Source organism: Myxine glutinosa, chromosome 4 (assembly GCF_964187855.1).
Source record: "Myxine glutinosa chromosome 4, kmMyxGlut1.1, whole genome shotgun sequence".
Classification (NCBI taxonomy): Eukaryota; Metazoa; Chordata; class Myxini; order Myxiniformes; family Myxinidae; genus Myxine; species Myxine glutinosa.
In genome coordinates, this window is record NC_136264.1 from 35,033,682 (window position 1) to 35,059,456 (window position 25,775).

The 25,775-nt window shown below is 42.2% G+C and overlaps 1 protein-coding gene across 4 annotated transcripts in view; it reads left to right on the forward strand.

The window, feature by feature from the left end:
- The window catches only part of LOC137426069 (chemokine-like protein TAFA-2), a 686,347-nt gene that overhangs the window by 550,845 nt on the left and 109,727 nt on the right, over nucleotides 1-25,775 (forward strand). The gene's annotated exons all lie outside the window — the stretch shown is intronic.

The window sequence follows — 25,775 nt, forward strand, 5'->3', positions numbered from 1 at the left end:
GACCTCAAATACCCCAGAGACCCAAAACACCACAAAGACCCAAAATACCCTTAAAGGCCCACAGGATCCAAAAGACCCTGAAGACCCAAATGGCCCCCGAAGACCCAAAAGACCCCGAAGACCAAAAACACCCTGAAGACCCAAAAGACCCCGAAGACCCAAAAGTCCCCAAAGACCCAAAACACCCCGAAGACCCAAAAGATTCTTAAAGACTCAGAGGAACCAAAATACCCTTAAGACCCAAAATCCCCTGAAGACCCAATAGACCTTGAAGACCCCAAAGACCCCGAATATCCCAAAGACCCTGAAAGACCCCAAAACCCCGAAGACCCAAAACACCCCAAAGATCCAAAATACCCTTAAAGGCCCAGAGGATCCAAAAGTCCCTGAAGACCCAAATGTCCCCGAAGACCCAAAACAGCCCATAGACCCAAAACACAATGAAGACCCAAAACATCCCAAAGATCCAAAACACCCTGAAGACCCAAAACACCCTGAATAACCCAAAGACCCTTAAATACCCTTTAGACCCAAAATACCCTTAAATACCCCAAATAACCAAAATACCCCAAAGACCCTTAAAGACCCAAATGCCCCCAAAGACATGAAAGACCCAAAAGACCTGAAAGACACCAAATACCCTGAAGACCCAAAACACCCCAAAGACCCAAAATACCCTTAAAGACCCAGAGGATCCAAAAGACCCTGAAGACACAAATGGCCCTGAAGACTCAAAACACCATGAAGACCCAAAAGACCCTGAACACCCAAAAGACCCTGAACATCCAAAAGACCCTGAACACCCAAAAGACCCTGAAGATCCAAAATACACCAAAATGGTCGATGATACCTATCCCTCTGAAAGGACATTTGGTGAGGCGCGCGGAGCGCTCGGCGGAGCGTGCCGAGTCACGCTCGTGTCGAATAATAGTTAGGTTTAATCAAGCCCGTAAGAATGCACGGTAATCAAGCGTTACATTACGTTACATAATTAAGCGTTGCATTACATTACATAATCAAGTGTTACGTTAAATTACATAATCAAGCTTTATATTACATTAAATAATCAAGTGTTACGTTATGTAATCAAGCGTTACGTTATGTAATCAAGTGTTATGATACATTACGTAATCAAGCATTGTGTTACGCAAATTATTACAACCATTGGCTTTGTTTTGATCAAGTGTTATTCACGATGTGTGACCCCAAAAAGTTTAATCATATGTCGAATAATAGTAAGGTTTAATCAAGCCCGTCAAAATGTACGGTAATCAAGCGTTATGTTACGCAAATTGGAAAAAGCATTCACTTTGTTTGGGTCTAGCGTTATTGACAATGGGGGCTCCCGAAAAATGTAATCATGTGTCAAATAATAGTAAGGTTTAATCAAGCTCGTCAGAATGCACGGTACATCAGAACGCATGGAGAGGGGTCGAGATAATTTTATAATAGCGCATTAAACATGTGTTTCCCAATCGTGCTGTTCATCTTTTAAGCGTACTTTAAATGTGCGTTTCCCAATCGTGCTGTTAATCTTTTAAGAGTGCTTTAAATGTGCGTTTCCCAGTTGGCCTGTGAACGTATTTTGTCGCAGATCGTGGCCACAGTGCGTTCATTCATGTTTTCACAAAAAGTGAACAAAAGGCACAACAACTTATCCAAATTCAATATTCCTGCCCGACAATCACGAACATCACCAATGCCCTGGCCAAAATACCATATACGGGACAATGCATGAGCAACAAAGCCTTGGCCTCCAGAAATGATGCAACAAGCAGCCACTTTTTTCACACAAATAAATGAATTTACATTCCTCATAGCTTAATATTATTACCTCCGCCACCAAAGGTGGATGGAGATTATGTCTTCACCCCTGTCTGTTTGTCTGTTTGTCTGTCTGTTTGTTTGTGAACAGAATATCTCAGAAAGTTGTGGACGGATTCGGACGAAATTTGGCAGAGATGTAGCGTATGTCACAGGGACGAAATGATTAGATTTTGGTGAAGATTCGGATTCGGATCCGGCTACTATAATTACGCCCGCCAGGGAGTAATGCATTCGATCGTGTCCGTCCGTGTGTGTGTTCGTGTGTTTGTGAACAAGATATCTGGAAAAGTTCTGAACGGATTTGGATGAAAGTTGGTGGGATGATTGCCCTTGGGATAAGGAAGAATTGATTAGTTTTTGGTGAAGCTCAGGATATTATTCCGGAAGCAGGAATTTTTTGAAGGATTTTTTACCATTGGAAGATAGGGCTCAGCAGCGGCCACCCACGGCGGGAGTATGCGCTCTACTGAGTGGCGTTCTAGTTTTTCAAGTGATTCTTCACCATTGGGGGACAGGGTCAAAAACTATACATAGCAGGATATCACAAAAAGTTGTGGACGGATTTGGACGAAACTTGGTGAACAGGTTGTGTGTGTGACAAGAAAGAATCGATTCAATTTTGGTGAAGATCTGAATATGGATTCGTATATGACAATTATTTAATTTATTAAGTGATTCTTCACCATTGGGAGATAGGTCCAAAAACGATACATTGCGGCATATCTCAAAAAGTTATGGATGTATTTGGACGAAACTTGGTGAACAGGTTGTGTGTGTGACAAGAAAGAATCGATTCAATTTTGGTGAAGATCTGAATATGGATTCGTATATGACAATTATTTAATTTTTTCAGTGATCCTTCGATCACCATTGAGTGATATGGCCAACCAGGCGGAGGTATGCTCTCTACTGAGTGCCGTTCTAGTTTATTTATGTAGTACTTAATTACTCATGGCAAGTTACATCACCATGTACCATGTAAAAAACTTTCATAGTCAAACGATGTGCAAAATGCACAAGCTTGTAAAAGTCATTATCTCCGAAGCTGGTTTCCGTTATTCTCTACAAGCATCGGCTTCTTCATTTTATGTTCTCAAATTTCAATTTCAGGTTTAACATTCTCTCATATCCAATCAATCTCCACGAGCTTTAGACAGCATAGAAAAAAAAAACAATTTAATGTGAAACAAACCAAGTATAGAAAGATAATTATATGAAAAAACAAAGCTGACAAAGTCGCCGGAGGCATAAAAACACTTTTGGGGATACAATCTTCAAATGCGTACCTTTAGAGCAGGTAAATGCTATGAAAAAAATGCTTCCCAACCCAACTCGTGTGATGCAAAACATTTATGTGTACTTACAAAGATATGACGACAACACTCACCAGATCTCTTTGTCCACATCACACTTTCACTATCTTTAGATGTTTCACCAACAATGCAATTCCTTCCAAAGAAATGTCACAGTCGATCCTGAATAGGATTGCCAACTTGCAATGCTTTGAGTCAGAAGTAATGTTCACAGTTGTCATGGTGAAATATTCGATGTGTCTTCAATTCTTATTTTATTTTTTTTGCACACAGGAAATAACTTCTAAATGAGCTATTTGTGAAGTAGTGGATAACGTATATATATATTCGGATTCGGATATATTATATATACAGTATATATATATATATATATATATATATATATATATATATATATATATATATATATATATATATATATATATATATATATATATATATATATATATATATATACTGTGTATATATATATATATATATATATATATATATATATATATATACTGTGTATATATATATATATATATATATATATATATATATATATATATACTGTGTATATATATATATATATATATATATATATATATATATATATATATATATATATATATATATATATATATATATATATATATATATATATATATATATATATATATACACTGTGTATATATACTGTGTATATATATATATATATATATTCGGAAGAAATTAAATAAGTAGTGGGCGTAGCTTCTTCTCATTCTACAAGAACAGCAAGCAGGCATATAAGACAGACATGTATGATGTTGATATATGAATAAAATGCATACAAAAATAATATACATCGTTAAGGATTACTCACCTTTTTCGAGTTCAACGAAAGTGAGCTTACATTACCGTTACAGTTTGTACACGCGTACATATATAAACACATACAAGCACATATTCATATACTGTTCATATATGTTTGCGTGGACTAAATATATTAAACTGTGGCATTAAATATATTAACAACCAAAGTTGTCCATGTCTTTTTGGAACACCCTGTATAGCACTTCTTCTTTTTTCAAAGAGTTGTGGCCGGATTATGACAAAACTAGGTGGATGAGTTGGGTCGGCAATAAGAGCAAGCGATTCCATTTTGGTTTAGGTCCGAATCCAGATCAGGCCTATCAGTGGGATACAAAACGTAAATTGTTCAGCCTGGCGGAGGTATGTGCTCTACCGAGTGCCATTCCAGTTGCGTATTGTAATTGCTGTTGTACCGGATGTCACAAAAGTCAATGTGCACCTCTGCAAATTACATGTAAACCATTAAAAAGCAGTTCAGTTGTTAATACCTAGAAATGGCCCATGTGACGTTTAATGTGGGAATTACGTCAGCAGCACGTCAGGCCTGTGCGGTGGATTGGATTCGGTTCTAAGATCGTTTTGCCACATGAGGAACGAGTTCTTTAGGTTGACCATGTTTCATAGTGAGCGAGAATATAATAAAAAGGTAACACAGAAGTTTGCAGAAAAGTTTGCTGACAGTGATGTCCCACATCGTAACAATGTACAGGAGTTAATTTCCACATTTCATAAGACTGGTTCAGTTGTGGAAGCCCCATGGCTTGGCAGGCCCTCAGTGTTTTCAGTTGAGAAAGTTAACGATATTGCGGTTTGCGTATTAAGAAGCCCAAAATCAATCAGTTTGTAAGTTGTCACAGTAGGCAGGTGCCTCGTGTAGCAGTACACATGGTAGACTGAAGAACGTCTACACCTCCATCCATACAAAGTAACAGCTTTGCATGAACTGCAAGGAATGGACAACACCAAGTGTTTCAATTGCTGCCGATGGTTTTGAGACTTTATTACTGTTAATGGAGATGATATTGTGGAAGTCATATTTTTTCTCAGTTCATACTTGGTTGCATTTATCTGCCTAAGTAAACAGTCAAAACAGCCGTGTTTAATCAGCAAAAAGCACACACACAATATTGGAGTCACTGTTGCATGATGGGAAGTTTGGTGTGTGGTTCACCATATTACGCAAATGGATAATTGGCCTTGTATTTTTTTCCACCAGATGATCAACTCCGAATGACATTGCGACTTAATTATTTACCCTTTCATTTCCCAACCCACCCCTCAATGCTCAACCCACCCCTTTCTCAGCTTCCCCCTCATCCTGCCCCTTTCTTATTCTCACTCATTCCATCCCCTCCTATCTTCCCTCACATACTGTTTCCTCCCTCCTCCCCCCCAATCCTACCCCTACCATTTCCCCCAGTCCACCGCCAGTCCTGCCCACTCCCATCTTCCCCCGTCCTTTCTCCCATTTTCCCCTGCACCCCGTAACTTCCCAGCTTCCTCTCCTGCGTCCCTCACCCTCCGAGCCTCTCACCCGCCCCGTACCCTCCCAATGCCTCATCTCCTGTCCCTAACTGTGTATACCTCAAATTCCCGAATCCTTCGCTCCAACCTGACAGATCTCTTAATCCAGGCTCCTGCTGACAACCCAGACATCATCTGTTTAATAGAATCCTTCCTCCCACAGGACTTCCCTGACTCCTTAGTGTCTCTCCCAGGCTATATTCTCCTCTGGTTTGATCCCTCCAACAATGATAATTGCATCCACATGTCTCTCAGGATGGACAAACTTTTAACATCTCATCCCATCTATCTCTCTCTCTTCCTGATATGTGTCGATTTCAATCGTCACCCTGCAAATTGATTGGGTGTTAGTACCTCTCTCACCAGCCATGGCACTTCAGCAAAAGATTAATATGACTCCATGGGACTGACTTTGTGAACTTTCCAACCCAGATTTCTACAATGGCAAATCCTCCCTTCTGGACTTGGTGATGAGAAAGTTTTCCGCAAAATTATCTGTCTTCTCCTGTGCTCCAATTGGTTCATCTGATCATATGCTTGTAGGCGTCAACATCTCTGGCTATTCTCAGAAAGATGCCTCAGCACTGGTGAGTCTAGCAATTCACTCAAGCAGATTGACAGGGATTGACGGCATTCATCTCTCTTCAGGACCGGTCTCCCATATCTACTGCCCCTGATGTTAACTCAGCCTGGGAATTATTCCACAGAAACCTGCTCTCTCTCTTACACACATCTCATCTTTAGTTATCCCTTACTGACTTCCTGTCCCACCCATGGTATACTATCATTTAGTGAGACAGTTGCACGGAAACAACTTGCCTTCTCTTCCTGGAAAGAAAAGTTGAAGTTGATCGAGGTGATCGAGGAAAAGAAAAGTTGATCGAGGTGCTTTCTCCACCTTTCGAACAATCCTTTGCTGCAATCTTCGATCAAGTTTTCTCTTGTGGCCACGTCCAGGAAGGTTGGCTACAGTGCCATGGGCCTTAAACTTCCTGATAACATTGTATACGGTGGATACAGGAACATCAATGTCTCTGGAGATGGACTTATAGCCTTGAGATTGTCCATGCTTGGCTACAATCTTGTGTCTGACCTCCTCAGACAATTCTCTGGTTTTCTTTCTTTTCTCCATGCTCATTACGGTACACACCGTGACACAAAACAGCAGCATGACTCCTTTTCTTTATTCAAACTGGTTGAATGAGTGATATTGATATTGCAGGCACCTGTGACTCACCATGGGTGAGGTCAATTCCTAAGTAAAGAAGAATCACCTGCTTGAAAGCTAACAACTTTTAAAAGGTGCCAATAATATTGTCTGGGCCATTTTAGGATTTCTGTCTTTTAGGATTTTAAAGGATTTTATATTTCATTTTAAATAAGGTAGGATTTTGTAAGTTTTTCAGCTTTTTTGTTTTTGTTCCACTGCAAACCAAAGAAATACATTTGTGGATACCAAAAGATTTTTTAATTTCAACAATTTTTTGGAAGAAATGATGCATTATTTGAAAAAAGTGGAAGGGTGCCAATATTTTTGGCCACGACTGGACCTCATGAAGGCACAATGACATTAAGTGTCATGCACATGTGCACCATTTCACCTCAAATTCTAGCGATATTTGGTTTTATTTTTACGCCCGGCCGCAACCCCGCCCCCTGACAGGAAGGTGGAGACAATGCGCTCGTGTGGCAGACTACCATTGTTGCTCACAGCCTGTACAGCTTTGGCTGATATGGGACACAGTCTGTGCCTTGCCTTGCTCCTCCACCAAGCTGGGAGGTTATTATGGATGACTAATCAAGATGATGCCAGGCAGGTGCCCCCGTCGTAGTCAGGACCTTGGCAGTAAGTGCTTGTGTGGCACAGGGGTTCATGCTCACCATTCTAGTGAAGAAGTACTACTTCAATATATACACACCCACTTCCAAATCGTCATTTGGGTATCAATTGCCTTTTGTGGCCAAAACAGATATAAAAGCACAGGGATGTATAGTATAAGAAGTGTTTCGCCTATAATTGCCCGAATTTGTAAACTGCATTTGTCTAGAGAATTGTAATAGTCACAATAAAAAAACAAGGGGAAAAAAAACTTCAAAGTATTTTCTGACATGTTGCCCATTGTGCATACACCGCAACACATTATGAGAACAGATACAATTAACATCGAAGGCATCTCAGAGTTCATGTGTGTATGGACGAGTAGTATACATTGGAGCCTCAGACAGCACTGTGCTAATTGGTAGTGTGCATAAATCCTTATTGGACAGGGTGTTGATTTTTTTTAAATGAGCAAGCTCCCTTCACTTGACAATTCTATTTTCAATGTTCTTGAAGATCCAACGTATTGTCTTTCTCGATACACTACTCTGATAACCGTGAACAAAATTCCACTATTAATTGAGATTATAGACAATGAGTTTTATGAGTGCGGGGACTTGGAATAAGACTTAATGGAATTTTCCATTATGAGCTGCAGTTTGCCATCAGCCCAGAGGCTTCCTTTGAAATTTTGATTGCAGTGCTACAGAGGATATAAGGAAATTATATAATTCCCCCCAATTAACATCCAGTTATTGGATGTATTTGCTTGGCCTTTGTGGGGTTTTTTTGTTTTTGATTTATTTGTTGTTTTTCAACTCATGCTTAATGAACCTTGTTCGATACCCTTGGAGTGAGGTCGTCAGTTTACCCTTTCATTTCCACACCTGAGCATACAAGTACAAGCAGAACATACAAGTACATATACTGTTGATCGTCAATTGTTTTCCAGAACCATTGCGATTATCTTTTTACCCAATGCATGCGGAATGAATGTGGGGTTAAGCAGTTGGTTCACTTTGTCTCTGTCTGTACGACTGTCTGCAAACACCAGTTGATCGAGGAACAAATTCCTAGAAGTGTTTATTTGCTTTATACCGTGTACCCCTCCCTCCTCCCCCTTCCACAGATCTCCCGATGTCCCTGTTCTCGACTGTTGTACTTGTGTGCTTCATTCTCTCTCCCCATCTTGTCTCCCGCTCCCTTCATTATATGTTTTTTATGTGTACGTTTTTTTTTGTGTGTGTGATTAATGTTAGCTCTTACACGAGCCTCGATCTTGTATACAAAAATAATAATAATAATAATAATTCTGATAACAAAGATTCCACATCATGAGACGACACAAGAACATCGAATGTACAGCAAATCTAAGAGCAACTGCATAGATTGTGGCCTTGCCACCGGCTCCTTATTCCTGGCAATAAATAATTACCACGTGGAATATATCTCAGCAAGGTAGGTTTTCAATTATACCTGGAAATGATTAATGACTGTCCCACTTCAATAAAGGGATGACATCAATTCACCCAAACACCTTCTGAGTGAACGCACAATTGATGTCACAGGCCAACATGACGTATCGCACATACAGTATTTTCACTCTGCTTCACCGGCATTTAATACCCAATCCAATTGATTTTAGTATTATAATTTAAATTGTCATTTCAATACATCACACGGATTAGTGACTGCATACCTCATTGACCTGAGCTGGCATTCGCCTTCTTGTTCACTTCATTGAGTAAGACTCTTTCTCACACAATCAAAACGAGCGCAATCAGTTGGGGATAAGTGAATCATAAATTGAGGTGTAGCATTTTTCTTGGGACAGAAAAAGCTTCGAATGTTGGAGTAATTGTGTTGAGCCGAAAGGAAATAATAATTGGTCAACTCTTATAAATTCCTGCCCACTAAATTTGAGTGTTCCTTACTTTCCATTACCGGTACTTTAAAACGGTACCATAATTTTGACACCAAAAGAAAGTCGAATAAAGCAATTGAAATACAAAGCTTAATATTGAACCTACTACTACTACTACTACTACTACTACTTATTTTACGACTACTACTACTACTATTACTACTACTGCTACTACTTTCACTACTACTACTACTACTACTACTACTTTTACTACTACTACTTTTACTACTACTACTGTTACTACTATTACTACTTCTATTACTACTACAACTACTTTTACTACTACTACTACTACTTTTACTACTACTACTACTACTACTACTACTGCTACGCCACGCCACGCCACGCCATTTTGCTGCTCCTCGAGCCGTGCTATTTTCGACATTTCCTTCTCATCCTCTTCCGTTTTCGTTTGTATTTTTGGTTTATTTGGGTTATTTGAACCGAGTTGGTTCATTTTGTTATTTTACTTTGACGTCCCGTTTGAGTTATTAGCCCTTTGTGTTCGGGCCTAGCCGCGGCGTGCGGCCGCACCCGTGTGGGACTAGATTTGCCGCGCCCGATTTGTGGCATATCACAAACTGTTTGACTTCCTTGTTTTTGCTTAATCACCCTTGACTTTCTGTGCTAAATTTGCATAGTTTTGGCGATGAAGCCGATAAGTTATTTGCTCAACGCCCGTTTGATTATCCTTTTGAGTTATATCATCAGCATACCGGTACGGTCGTGCTAAAATAAGCAGAAGCTCGCGAACGAGCTCATTGATATTTTTTTCCCATTTTCATTTGACGGGAAATATACCGTTAATAGTAATCATGCCTCTGGATGGTACGTGGGCAAAAATGGCCGCTACTACCTCTGGTGCAGGTGGGAACCGCCCTGCCCACCCGTTTAAGGCGTTAACAAGGAAGCACGGGGTGAAATGCGAGTTGGGACAAATCACCCAAATAGAGGCCTATGTGAACGCACTCGCTAGTGTGGTTGATCCAGCAACGATAGTTGCAGCCTCGAAAATGTATGGACAAGCTGTGTTCTTTCTTAACTCAGAGGCTGCAGCAAACAAAGCCATTGAGAAAGGGATTAGTGTGGGAGGACTCTTTGTACAAGTCGAGCCACTCTCAAGTCTTGGTACAAGGATAATTATATCTAATATACCTCCTTACGTGCCTGACAATGTCGTGGTGCCTTTCCTGGAACGACTGGGAGTGTTGAGATCACCCATCAAGCCTGTGTCTTTGGGCTGTCATGAGCCCTCCCTACAACATGTCTGGTCTTTTAAAAGACAAGTATCCATTGAATTGGGAAAGGATGCTGAATGTGAGGGGTCGTTTGTTATTCCTTTTGACGGAAAGAATTACAGGGTGTTTTATATGACAAACGAACCCCGTTGTTTTGTATGCAAAGCGAAGGATCACAGGAGAGCAGACTGCCCCACTATCATTAAAGAGGTTGCAGCTCCTCAACGTCCAGATCAGCCTCGAGAGGATCCCAGCGTCACTGAAGGTAACCTAAGAGAGGCGGTTGCTCCTTTGTGCTCGAGGGCAGTGGACCCTCAAGAAAGTTCTATACCAGCTTCTCATCCCAACTCTTCCGCTGCCATAAATCAATGGCAGGCAGTGGGAGCAGGGAAGGCAAAGAGAGCACAGAAGAGGAAATCAGAACCCGCAGAGGATGGGACCACGGAACACCCTGGTACAATTGAGGATGACACGGGAAGTAATGGGTCAAAGGGATTTGTAAAGCCTAGTATTCTGAAGGAGAAAAGTGGTAACCCAATCTGAAGAAATGGAAGAAGAAGAAGAAGAAGAGGAAACTATTCATCAAACGACAGGATATGGAGAGTCTTCTCTCTCAGATCCACCCAAAGACAGTTTGAAGAATGAACAGGAAGGGAGACCGTCAGGTAGTAAACCCAGCACGGTAAAGACAAACAACCTAGAGGTATCTGACTTGACAGGGCCAAACGATACTGTGATGTTGGCTCCTGAGAAAATGCATCCAATAATAACAACTGCAACGAAGCTTCAAAATAAACCAGGGATTGAAACATCTACAAGAGCAGTTCTGAACCGAAGGATTAACACCGAAGTTTCAAAGGATTCTGAAGTAGCATTCATCGGTGGGACAGACAGAGAGAGGGAACCAGACACACAAGCATCAATAAAGTTGCTGGCACTGACCGACATCTCAGGTGATGTCACTTCACTCACTGTTGGTGCAGAAAGGGGAATAGTTGAGCACATCTCTATTTTACGACCCCAAAAGGTTGGATCTCCTATACCAACTGAGGAGGAGGCATCCATTCCCACAGGTGTAGCAACGTCCACCGCATCAGAGCCAAAGGAGCGTTCCTCTGCGCCAGAAGATTATGCCAAGTCAGCCTTGAGAGACGACATGGCAGAAGACTTGACACATTGTACAAGTACACCAAAGGAGAAGGATCTTGAACCTCCAGACAGCGATGATAAGGAAAGTATTGGTGATGGGGAAGACTATCAAGGGTCACTGACTGGTTTAGAGACAGACCTACCTGCAGGACGCCATTCCTGCATTCCCAGCCAGGAGATACTCGAGTTCCTGGAACAAAGCTTGCACAGCAGGAAGAAAGTGGAAAATGCGCTGAAACGGTGGAAAGATTATGACTTGCTAGTGCAAGTCAGACATCAACTCATCCTGGGAATTCTTTCAAAGTAAATTGCTCTCTCTCATGCACAGATTTATACCATCTCGTCTTCAGTTGTCATACCCTTCCTCCCGTCCATGGTACACGGAATCTTGTGGTGAGGCTGTTGCCCTGAAACAACTTGCTTTCGTCTCCTGGAAAGCAAATCCAACGGAAGGAAATCTCATTTCCTTTCACAAAGCCCGAAACAATTGTGTGTCCACCCTCAGGAGAGCCAGGAAACAATATCTCACCATTCTCAAGACCGAACTCTCTTATCTGTCTCCCTCTTCCAAATCCTGGTGGCGTCTGGTCAAATCTGTTTCTGGTGTTTGTTCCCCCTCCATCCCCTCCCTCACCTCAAACGGCTTAACGGCTGACTCCGCACGTGAAAAAGCTGAATGCCTCAACTCTGTGTTTGCCTCTAAATCTTGTGTCCCAAACCCATCCCTCTCTGTACCCACCGTACCCAGTTGTACCAAGCTGCTCCTGGACTCTGTGTCCTTTCCTCCTGACAAGGTGGAAAAGTTTCTGTCAACCCTCGACTCTGATTCTGCAACTGGTCCTGACGGCATCAGCCCACGGGTCCTAAAATCATGTTCTTCTGCTCTTTCACTCCCTCTTTCTGTTCTCTTCACCCTCTCTTTTGCTCAAGGTCATCTGCCATCTGCTTGGAAATCAGCCAACATCACCGCTTTGCACAAAAAAGGTGCAAAAACAGATCCCAGCAACTACAGACCAATCAGCCTTCTCCCAATTATCAGCAAAGTCATGGAATCCATCATTGCTTCAGATATTAAATCTTTCCTCTTCTCCAATGGCTTGATCTCTGATCATCAATTTGGTTTCAGACCTGGTCACTCTACTCTGGACATGCTGCTTCTGCTTTCTCAACAATGGATGGAGGTCCTCAACGCCAAACAGGAAATTAGAGCTGTCTCCCTTGACATTTCACGTGCCTTCGATACGGTCTGGCACCCTGCTCTGCTCTCCAAACTCTCCTCCTTTGGTATCCATGGAAATCTCCACGCATGGCTGGCGGACTTCCTCTCTGGTCGTAGTCAACGTGTGGCCCTGAATGGGTTTCTCTCATCTCCTCTTCCTGTTCAGGCTGGAGTTCCCCAAGGTAGTGTTCTGGGCCCTGTGCTTTTTCTGGTCTTCATCAATGATCTCTCTGACTCTCTTGAAAATCCTCTCTATCTCTTTGCTGACGACTCTACTCTCTGTCGCTCCATTCCTCATCCCTCAGATCGGCAGTCTGCAGCCTCCTCACTCTCTGCAGACCTGGACAAAATCACAGACTGGTCAAACAAGTGGAACATGTCTTTCAATCCTGACAAATCTCACACTCTTACAATGTCTCTCCGAAAGGACCGACTGGACAACCCTCCCATCTACTTTCTCAACAATCCTCTCCAAGAAGTTCTGTCGCTCAAGCTTTTGGGTCTCACTATCTGCCATGATCTTTCTTGGGAAAACCACATTTCCAAGCTGGCCTCCAAAGCCAATCGCCGACTGGGCATCCTCCGTCGTGCGAAGTCCTTCCTTGGCACACCTGAGCTCCTCACCACATACAAGGCTTTCATCCGCAGCTCAATGGAATACTGTTCCCCCCTCTGGGCTGGTGCTCCTGCCTCACACCTGGCTCGGCTTCATGCTGTTGAATCCAAAGCTTTCAGAATCATTGGAATCTCCCGCGATGAAGCTATCTCTGAGGGCCTTTCACTCACTCACCGCAGGCAGGTAGGTGGTCTTTCTGTCTTCTACCGACTCCTCTCCGGCCTTGCTCCCCCAGCTCTCTCTGTGCTCTGTCCCCCCAATATTCCTTCAGGTCGCACAAGATCTGCCTGCAACCCTCTTATGGTTAAACTGCCAAAGTCTAGGCTCTCTGCTCACCTTCACTCTTTCATTCCCCTTTTCTCCCGCCTCTGGAACAAACTCCCCCACTCCCTTCAATCCCACTCCTCCCTCCAGGTCTTTAAAACAGCTGTTCACCACCATCTCTTATCTTCCCCCATCGAAAACCTTGATCTTTTCTACCCCCGGTAATTCACCCCAGAGTCCTTGCAGTGTTCATATGTTTTAATCCTCTCCCACCTCCCCCCAAGTCCTCCCGATGTCCCTGCTCTCAAATGTTGTGTTTGTGTCCTTCCCCTTCTTCCCCCTCTCTTTTGTGTCCTCCCCCCTCTCTCCCCATCTTGTCTGCCGCTCCCCTTGTTTTTTGTGTTTTGTGTGTCGGTTTGTCTTTTTGTGTGATTAATGTTTGCTCTTTCACGAGCCTCGATCTTGTATACAAAAAAAAAAAAAAAAAAAAAAAAAAAAAAAAAAAAAAAAAAAAAAAAAATTCCTTGTATGCACTAAGGAGAGAGGGACATAAAACAAGGACTTCAGGCTCGGCCGAACAAGCCCGAGTCAGGAGTTTCTAGCAAAGTTGTTGAGTTACGGGCCTGAATATAAATTCGTTTAGGAGGATGAATTTCACAGAAACAAAACTCTCAATACAATAATGACATCAAACTTACGAATAGGATCATTGAATGTCAATGGCTGTAAGGATGCATTCCGTGTGCACCAGGTATTGTCATTCTGTGTGAAGGAAAAACTTGAAGTAACCTTTTTGCAGGAAACCCACACGACCCCAGAGGCTGCATCCCGATGGGAAAACCAATGGGAAGGCTTGGCCTTTTTCAGTCACCTAACGGACACATCTTGTGGAGTGGCTACCCTCTTTTCACCAAAGAGGAAACCTGAAATACTTGTCGTAAAGGAAGCCAGTGTGGGGCGGTTGCTACATATAAAAGCAACGTTTGAAGAATTTGTTGTCAATTTCGTCAACATTTATGCACCTTGTGTAGGAGTTGCAAGGGGGATTTTCTTCAACCGGTTGCAGAGATTCATGCTCACCTTGCCTGGTGAAGAGTGTGTAATTCTTGGAGGAGACTTTAATTGCACTCTAAACCCCTCCCTTGATCGAATAGGTCAGGAGCCGCATAATCCCTCTGTAAGAATATTACAACAAACCATAACACTGTTAAACTTGAGGGATACTTGGCACATACAACACCCCACAGACAGAACATTCACGTATACGAGTATCAGAGGTGGTCATATATCACAATCCCGGCTCGATAGAATTTACGTGTCTCACCGTTGGTGTAAGATTGTCAGTGACTCCGGCATAAAAGTTGCCCATTTCACAGATCACAACTTGGCCTGGATTAAGTTTTCCCTGGCGGAAACAAGGCGAGGCCCTGGCTTGTGGCACCTGAACAATGCTTTAAGTCAGGATGAAGCCTTTTTGTCAATCTTTTTGAATTTTTGGCAAGCCTGGAGGAATAAAAAAGGAGATTTTTTGCTCACTTGGATTCTGGTGGGATGTAGGCAAGGTACGATTGAAATTGCTGTGTCAGGAATACTCGTATGGATCGAGCAAAACACTTGGGTTAGGGATCAAGAGACTGGAAGAGGAACTGCTGCACCTTGAGAAGCACCTGGCCACACTTACCTCTACTGAACTGCAGGCATACCAAGAAAAAAAGAGCACCCTTAAAGCATGTAGTCGTGTGAAGGCACGAGGGGCGTATGTGCGCTCTCGTTTGCAGTTTATTTCTGAGGATGATTATGTCCTGAATTATCTCAAAGGGGTGGAAAAATGCAAAGGTCAATTCAGGACTATAGCGAGTGTTCTCGCAGAAGATGGTCTCTTGCTCAATGGCTCTGAGGGTGTTCAAAAACGAATTAGAGCCTTTTACGCTCAGCTGTATTCGGGTAAGAGCACAGATGCAGGTGCAGGTGGCACTTTGTGGAGTAGTCTTCCTGAAGCCTCTGTAGAAGACCGGGAGCAGCTGGAGACTCCATTATCTCTGGAAGAATTGAAAACCGCCCTGCACAGCCTATCAAGAGATAAAGCCCCTGGCATGGATGGCTTATCATGTGAATTCTATACAAAAGTATGGGACTTGGTTGGACCTGATTACCTAAGCGTAGCTCAGGAAGCATGTGATACAGGTATAATGCCCCTTTCTTGGCGTCGAGCGATGCTGGTCTTGATTCCCAAGGAGGGTGACTTGAGAGACTTGAAGAATTACCGCCCTGTGTCTCTGCTGTGTGTGGATTATAAGGTCATGGCTAAAATGTTGTCACTCCGTCTCGGACCAGTCCTGACAAAATTAGTCAGCCCGGACCAATCTTATGCCATTCCAGGCAGGACAATACATGACAACATATCCCTTGTCAGAGACCTGATACAGTATGCGGACATGACTCGGACTCAAGTCGGATTTCTTTCCTTGGATCAGGAGAAAGCCTTTGACCAGATGAACCATGAGTATCTGTTTGAAACCTTGCTAACATTTGGGTTGGGGAGGAGATTTGTAGGCATGATTCAGACGTTGTACATGTCGGCAGAATGCCTAGTCAAAGTCAACGGTTTCTTGCTCGCGCCCTTTCCATTTGAGAGAGGAATAAGACAAGGATGTCCCCTGTCCGGCCAATTATATTCCCTATGTATCGAACCCTTCCTTTGTTTGATGAGAAGAAGGCTAACTGGCATTGTGGTGCCACACAACAGGGTCAACCTCAAACTTTCTGCATATGCAGATGATGTTCTCGTGTTTGCCAGTAATGCAAGGGATATGCAAATAGTTTATGATTGTCAGCAGGTCTATTCAGCAGCATCGTCTGCTACAATCAATTGGAGGAAAAGCTCGGGGCTTCTAATTGGACAAATGCAGGTAAAGGAGTTACCAACACTTTTTCAGAAATTGACCTGGAGTCGCAATGAGCTCAAATATTTGGGGGTGCACTTATCCACTTCCCATGGGTCCTCACCACTCATTAACTGGAACACTTTAGGGGACAAGATCGAAGCAAAGTTGAGAGACTGGAGTGGACTACTAAAAGTCCTGTCTCTGAGGGGAAAAACACTCCTTATTAAACAGTTTATAATTCCGAAGTTAGTATTCAGGCTCTCTTGCATGAGCACTCCAGAGGAGTTTCTGGTTAAGATGCAGAGGAAGCTACTGGACTACTTTTGGAATGGTAAACACTGGGTTTCCCTGGGCATTCTGAGCTTGCCTTTTTCAGAAGGTGGACAGTCTTTTCCCTGCCTTCGAAGCCACTACCACGCATCCAGGCTGAAGACCATACAACGTTACCTACATGTGAACCCTGCACCGCAATGGTGCTCACTGGCATCATACTTCTTCAGCAAAGTGCTCAATCTTGGGTACAAAAGGAATCTTTTCATCATTACATCTCGGAGCCTGTCTAGTGCTACATTGCCTCTTTTTTATCAAGAAATGCTGAAGGCTTGGAATGTAGTCGACGTACAAAGAACAGTTCCTTATCCAGGCAAGGACCTGTTAGAAGAACCGCTCATTCTCAACCCTCTTCTACAGGGCCCAACTCTGGCTTCCTTTTCAGTAAGAAGGAGCCTCTTAGCTGGTAGCATATCCACAGTGGGAGACCTTCTGAACGATGGTAAGAGAACGCTTTTACCCAAGGAACTCGCAGCGAAAATGGGCCTGAGGACAATCCGGATCCCCTCCAGGATACTTGAAGAGGTCAAAAGCTCCTTGCCTCCCGATTGTCTGGAATATCTAGAGAATCCCAAAGAGGGTGATGGATCTGGACAGATGTCCATCGGTAACTCCATGGATTTTAAAATCCGACCACGATGTTGCGAGCTCTCTCAGCCAATACCTGCAAACAATATGAGTAAGACCCCTGGCACAGTGGAAATGTCGTTCTGTGGGCTATCAAGGAAAAATATATACCTGCTAGTGATCCACTCGCTCCATTATATAGCTCTTGCAACCCGACTGGATACTCCCTGGCGTGAGACTCTTCCACTTCCTTCGACTGTTCATCCACGTTGGGATTCACTCTATCTCTACCCAACGCCAAGAATGATGGCAGACTTAAGTTGGAGGTTGCTACATGGTGCACTGAGCTCTGGATCTATGATGCAGCATTTCACTAACTTCTCAGAGGATTGATGCTTTTGTGGTGAAAGGGAAACTATATTTCACATATACCTTCAATGCCACCGTCTTGAACCAGTGTTCTTACTGATGAAAAATCTTCTCTTGCGCTTCTGGCTTCACTTCTCTCCAACACTTTTTATCATCGGGCACCCGGTAAAGAAACTAAGCAAGTCACGAGATCTCCTTGTTAACTTTATTTTAGCCTGTGCAAAAATGGCAATATATAAAGCCAGGAAGGAAAAAATTGAGAAAGATGTGGTGGAACACAGTTCTGTATGTCTGAAGGGCTTAATACGCTCACGCATTATTTCGGAGTACAAGGCGGCAGAATATAGTAACACTGTTCAAAAGTTTAAGGAAACCTGGACTATAAATGATGCACTTTGTACGGTCTCCCCACAAGATACTTTGCTCTTATTTGTATAAATGTGTTATTTGGCATTCTTTTTTTTTTGGTGTTCTTTGGCGTTCTTTTTTTGGTGTTCTTTGGCGTTCTTTTACCTTCCCCTTATCTGTCTTGGTAGTGCTTTCTCTTCAAAATGCTCTATCTTGTCTACTGTAGTTCAAACCATGGACTTGCAGAGATGAGGAATTGAGCGACATTAAACTGGGAACATATGTTTGCCTGAGCTTGCATGAGCTCTGAACGCAAATCTCTGTAACCTTTCCAACAAAAGCACTACTGCTACTTTTACAACTACTGCTACTACTACTTTTACTACTACTACTACTACTACTTATTTTACTACTACTACTACTACTTTTACTACTACTTTTACTACTACTACTACTTTTACTATTACTTTTACTACTACTACTACTACTATTAATTTAACAGGTCAAATAATTCCCACCTTATTGATTGGGTTCACTGGAGAAGGTTTTTGGCACAGGTCTTTTACCAACGGGCTGATGAGATCTGACGTTCGACCCAAGGTGATTTAGGCAGGGGTTTGTAATTTGTTCACAATTCCGACAACTCACCTACTCTTCATGAAAGACACTGTGAGGTATTCAAGTTTTAGTCGGGTCGAAGTGCACTCTGCACGATCCTGTTGGACTTAGCATGGACTCCAATGTTTTTTGGTAGAACAGGTCCATATGTAACTGTACTTCCCACCAGGTTAATTTGAGCTTTCCCTTTTTCTTCAGGCTAGATTTAGTGGCTATTTCGTGAGGCCGACATGTGTAATCCCATTTTTTGGAATTCATGGTTTTAGTCTCGCCCCAAAGGGGGATGTGAGACTATTGCAATGCCCCTGTCTGTCTGTCTGTCTGTCTGTCTGTGTGTGTGTCCGTCTCTTTATATATTTTTGCTTTAGAAATGGTTTTCTCTGCAACTGCTTATCCGATCAATTTGAAACGTAACACATCGACAGGAATCCCCATGGAGAATATTTTATTCTTAACTCTGTCCTGATTTCATGGGTCACATAGGGGATTAAAGCCATATTGGATTAAAGGGGAAAAATGTGACAATTTTCTCTGAAACCACTCAACGAAAAAAATTGAAACTTGGCATACGTCCTCAACTCCCCTTGGGATATATAGGGTGATAACGATAATGTAATCGGTGAAGTGGTATTCTAGCCATAATTGTTTGAATTTAAATATTTATCTGAAAAACCTGAAATTTCATATATCTGATTGATGACCCAATAAATAATTATTTTTTTTTTAAACACCTTTAGAGGCCATTTTTCCCCGCGAGGCGGGGGTTGACCTTTTTCGGGCACCGTGGTTGTTGTTGTTTTTATTGGTCCCCTTTTTGAAGCAATGTTTTATGGCCGGATGCCCTTCCTGCCGCCAACCCTTTTTGTCGCCTTTAACGACAAACAGGGAATTACCAGTGAACTGGTACTCAATTAGCCGACCTCGGAAGGATGACAGGTTGAGTCAACCCCCCTGGCGTTAATTCAGCGATCGACCGGGATTGATGACCCAATGTAACTGAATAATTAAATTTATGATTTTCATAACCCATGCCAAGAAAATATGTGGTCTAATAAGGTGCATGGATGATACGGTTATATGGGCCATAATGGCAGTGGGCCATAATAGCAGTGGGTCATAATAGTAGTGGGTCATAATAGCAGTGGGTCATAATAGCAGTGGGTCATAATAGCAGTGGGTCATAATAGTGGGTCATAATAGTAGTGGGTCATAATAGCAGTGGGCCATAATAGCAGTGGGCCATAATAGCAGTGGGCCATAATAGTAGCGTCTTCAGTTAACGATGGTATTTTTGTTCAGAATAAATATGCGAGACATGACTATGCACTCTACGAGTGCCATTCTAGTTACCTGCTAGAAGGTGGATGGAGGTTATGTTTTCAGCCCTGTCTGTTTGTTTGTTTGTCTGTCTGCTAACAAGATATCTCAACAAGTTCTGGATGGATTCGGACGAAATTTGGAAGAGAGGTTGGGTATGTGACAAGGACGAAATGATTAGAGTTTGGTGAAGATCTGGATTCGGATCCGGCTATTAGAATTTTTAAAGTGAATCTTCATCATTGGGAGATGGGGCCAAAAACGATACATAGCAGGATATCTCAAAAAGTTGTGGACGGATTTGGACGAAACTTGGTGACCCGGTTTTGTGTTTGACAAGGACTAATCGATTCGATTTTGCTGAAGATCCGAATATGGATTCGGATATGAGAATTATTTAATTTTTAAGTGATTCTTCACCATTGAGCGATCAGGCCAAAAGCGATATATAACATGATATTTAAAAACGTTACGTTGGCACGAGGTCATGTTGAAAACGTCATGTTGGCACGACGGGTAAAAGGCAATTGTGAGCCTTTGTGCCTCAGCAGAGAGTAAGACCACAGGATGTGCTGCTCACTGTCCTTGCACTCAACAGCTCTTTTAATGTTTATTTATATTAGATGATGGCACATGGCTATGTCAGTGTGTATTAATAGCTACCCAGTTGAAGCATGTGGTTGGCAGTAATTATCTCGTACAAAAAATATCTGCAATTAAGATTTGTAATGGAATACCCTTTGCCTCCATTAAAAGTGAATTAGCAGTCGTGCTGTGTCTACATTTGTTTTTGTTGTTGTTGTTGTTTTTTGAGATGCTAATCGTCCCTTGGTTAGATTGCTCGGCCAGAGTTCTGCAATTTGAATCCCAGAGCAAACCGATACTCCTCGCATTATGACTATGATGAGCTTCCTGCCGAATAGGCATTCTTGAATGCACACTTCTGTAAATAGTTATTAAAATTGAGCAGATTTTCACTTGGAGTAAACAGATTCTTTGCGATCACAAAATTACTTCCTGCGTCAATAACGACGACGATGTAAAATATAACGATTCATTGGAGCGTGGTGGCCGCCATGAGAGAAAATGTGTGCAGCATGAGAAAATAATTGATGATATATATCATTTAAAACTATATCAATAAAATAACGTTTAAACTCATATGGACACAATAGTACATTTAAAAACCGTTATATGAAAACAAATAAATCCACAGACTGGAGTTATCTGGTGGTATGATTAGCTGCATCTCTCTAAGTACCTTTTGGCTTGTGCATTACCTGGTCCAATTAACGGTGCTCTCTGCTCCAGGCTGAGAGATTTGTTGGTGTGAAACCGCCATATTTGGAAGGCGTATGAGAAGCACTGGTTTTTACGAGCTTGTACAAGGAGTCAGGATCATGGATGTAGTAGTGCAAGTGTGATATGGATGCACAAGGAAGAAATATCGGAAGACACTACAATTAAGGGAATAAAAGGCCTTCGAACTTGAAACAACCAACTACCAACAACAAAACCAACAAGAGTGTCCATCTTGTTTATCCCGTGTACCCCGCCCCAGCCCTTTCCCTTCCACAGATCTCCCAATGTCCCAGTTCCCTACTGTTGTTGTGCTTCACTCTCTCTCCCCTTCTTGTCTCCATCTCCCTTTATTATATGTTTCAGGTTTGTTTCTGTTTATGTTTTTATGTATTTTATGTGTTAGCTCTTACACGAACCTCGACTTTTACGAAAAAAAACAGTCGGAAGTTTCGTGCCGTTGATGCGGTCTTATACAACACCTTATTTAACCTGACCAAGTACTGCAAAACTGGGGGGTTTTGGAAGCAATAAGAAGACGATTTGTCTTCTACAATGTTCAAGTATATAATTAAATTACAAATAAAACAAGAAAAAGAGCAATCAGAACCCTCACCAGGATGTATTTTCTGTGGTTTTTAAGGCTTTTGTGTTAAAACAAATATGGCGGCCGAACCACGTGACCGATGACATCATTATTCTTTTTCTCCACTAATTTATTCCGAGATTATGCTCAAGAAATTTCATCTTGATCGGATGACGTTTTGTACTTGTCAAATTATGACGTTATAATGGAGGCACCTATGACATCATCATTCACAGATGTTATTCCCCATGCAGGGTTCTTTACAATGAGACACGTAGTCAGGTTCACTATATTTTTTCGTTCAAAATTTTTGGAGATTAGCAAAACTATACATTTTTGGAATATTCAGAGCATGAGGAATCCAAAAATTAATGTTGGCATTTGCGTAGACACCTTTGCGAAAATGACACTCAGGACAGTGATGAATATCTGTAAAAGCATATTCCTGAACGGTATAGACCTAGTAGATCCTGTGTATAGGACTTATAGTTCAATCTGATACTAACAAGGCTGCTTTCTTGCTTTATAAACCCATACCTATAACTTCAAAGGACTTGCAATATCATGTATTATGTAATACAGTTATATCACAAATATAAAGACAATGGTTTTCAATTACCTTTGTTTGTTGCTTTTCTATAATACTGAGCACCATTTTGAGGCCTTTATTGGTTTCCTTGACCCAGTAAACATAGGATTAGCATATTTAATTAAATTTCTAGGTTGACTAGAAGCCGAGATAGCGCAAAATATGTATTTTATGGTGGCCATTTTGAAAATCCAAAATGGCGGCCATGTCCGTGCAAATGCCAACATTGATTTTCGGATTCTCCATGCTCTGCTGATTCCAAAAATGTACAGGTTTGCTAATCTCCCAAAAATTTGAACGAAATTATATTTGTTAACATAGTGAACCTGACTAATGTTTCAATTTTTTCTATTCAGCGCTTTCGGAGATATAGACGTGCAACGTTTTTCGGTTTTTCCAAGATGGTGGTCGAACCACGTGACCGATGACATCATCATTAACATATTTTATTCCCCATGGAGATTGGAGAGTTCTTTACAATGAGCCATGTTTCAATTTTTTCTATTCAGCACTTTTGGAGATATAGAGGTGCAACATTTTTTGGTTTTTCCAAGATGGCAGCCGAACCACGTGACCGATGACGTCATCAATTGGGCACAGTATTCCAGGGCAAGACAAATATGTGTGTAAAGTTTGGCGATTCTACGTGCAACGGTGTAGACGTAGTACTGCGAACAAACAGACAAACAGACAAGTCAACCGATCAACATACTTGCCGGAATCTTTTCCGGCAAGTAACAAACAAACAGAAAGACAAATGGACAAACAGACAAACAAACGGACTCAAATGCAATACCCTCTCGTCAGGCGAGGGTAATAACCATTGTAAAAATCGTATAAAACTAAATTCAGGAAATTACTGCCGTTGACGCAGCGTCTTTTACATCACCTTATCTAACACGTTGCATTATTCCTTCGTGCATGTTGTTTGTGTCCTTTATGACGTCCTTAAAACAGTAAATTTCCTGTTTTGAATGATTTTCAATTTTGTTTGACTGCCAGACAAGAAGATAGAGTTTAAAATCTTATGTCTCCTGTCTGTATATGTGTGACTCGGACAAATTCAGAGCTTCTAACCCACAGGTTTGTTTCCTGATTCATGTTCCGATTTGCGTTCAAAATATAACGTTCAATTGAAATTAAGTTGTTCCTCGATCAGAAACTGGTGTTTGCAGACAGACAGATGGACAGACAGACAGACAAAGTGAACCAATTACTTAACCTCGCTTTCGCTTCGCATGTTCAGGTTTAAAATATAATCACAATTGCGCTGGAAAACAAATGACAATCAACAGTATGAGTACCTCATGCAAGGGTAACAAACAAGGTTCTTTGATAACGAGGAGAAAAAAGGCAAATAAATCAAAAAACAAAAAAACAGACAAGCCAAGCAAATATATCCAAAAACTACATGTTAATGGGATCAATTGTATAATTTTTCTTCTATTCTCTGCACAGCTGCAATGATAATTACATGGGAAAAGCATGGACAAAGGCCAAATGTTTGGCATCCATGGGGAGGAGGAAATTCCTCCTCGATTTCCCCACTAATTGTGAGAGAAAAGTGATCTTAAAGATCACTCACGAGTACCCAGAATGCTCTGGGAAGTGACATCACGTCCCACAATCTCAGTAGCTATATTTGTGTGAATGTCAAGTCTGATGGATGCCTCATGAATCTGTCTGCAGGTGTGTGCGATTTGTGTCGCATCTCCCTAATGAGCCTTAAGGTCTTTAAAATTTTTTAAGGTGTAACGGTTGTCTCATCATCTTCCTCTTCAGACTGGATGGAATGCCACTTATCTTACATTACCTGTACCTGCAGAGCTAAGATGCCACCCTGGCATACATGTTTTATCCTTTTCAACATTGTCCGAGGGGAATAGAGAAGCTTCACAATGTCTCTCTTGAATAAATGTCCGATAATTAGTTCCCATTCCGGTTAGCAGAAATAACCTTGGGTATTTCCAATACGAGTCAGCTGCTGTAGAAAGGTTTACATCATTTACCCTCAGCTGTCTCTATACTCAACTCAACGAGCTCAGGCAAGAGAAAAAGCAAAGACAGACAAAAATGCTTGGATGAGTGGACTAAGACAAAGTTTACATCACAAGGTAACAACAAAACTATTTCATTATTTATAAATATTCCTACACTCAAACATAAAGAGAATGTGATGTTGGAACATTCCAGGTTCTTTGCATTTCAAAAACGTGGCTTTCTATCTTGCTGGAGATCAAAACGATATTGTTTACAATTCCAAGGAACATTAGGTGTAAGAAAAAGCCTCATAATGCAACTGATGCTTTTTCGAAAATGGTTGATATATATTGTTACGGATCGCGGTTAGATGTTACGTCGACCGAGCGGTGGTGTATTACCGCGACCTAACAGTTATTCCCCGACTAGACCCCGATTCCACTCGAACGTTGACCAAGTCGCGCTATGCTAAATCAATGAAGGAAAGGACACAACGGCTGGGATAAATGAAACGACACAAGGGGTACAGTTCTCAAGACCTCCGGAGGAGGATATAATTGGTGGTGGAGAAAAGGAGTAGATTACAAGGTAAGAGGTAAAGCACAGAAAAGATGGGCACTTAGACACAGTCTTATCTTATCCCCGACAGACCACAGACAAACGGGACAAGACTGACTTACACAGGGATTGCTGGCAGGGAAGGACAGGCAGTCGATTGATAGCACAAGGTGCACCTTGGCTCAGGGACAGGATCAAACACGGTCCAGTAGATGCAGGGAGGTATTGCAGCGCTCGGAGGTGGCGTCTCTCTCGCTTCAAGTTCAGCGCGCATCTGACGTCACCTCCCTCTTCCTGCGCATGCTCAGCGGGGAGTGACACGCCCTCGGCTCGTTGGCTCCGCCCCAGACGGAATCGGTCTGCCGCTTCTATTGGGTGCGGGGGGTTACCGGGCTCCGCCCTTGACGAGAAGCTGACAGCAAGCCCCTACGTGGTAACCCCGTCGAGCACATGTTCAATGGCGGCTCACCAAGCCGGAGTGAGGACGCGCACTCCCCGCGCCGCCGCCGCTGTTGTTGTTGTTGTTGTTGTTGTACCATGAGGAAGAGCTGTGGGGAGGTATTGGGAGGTCCTAAACTTACTAACGGTGCCATACAATC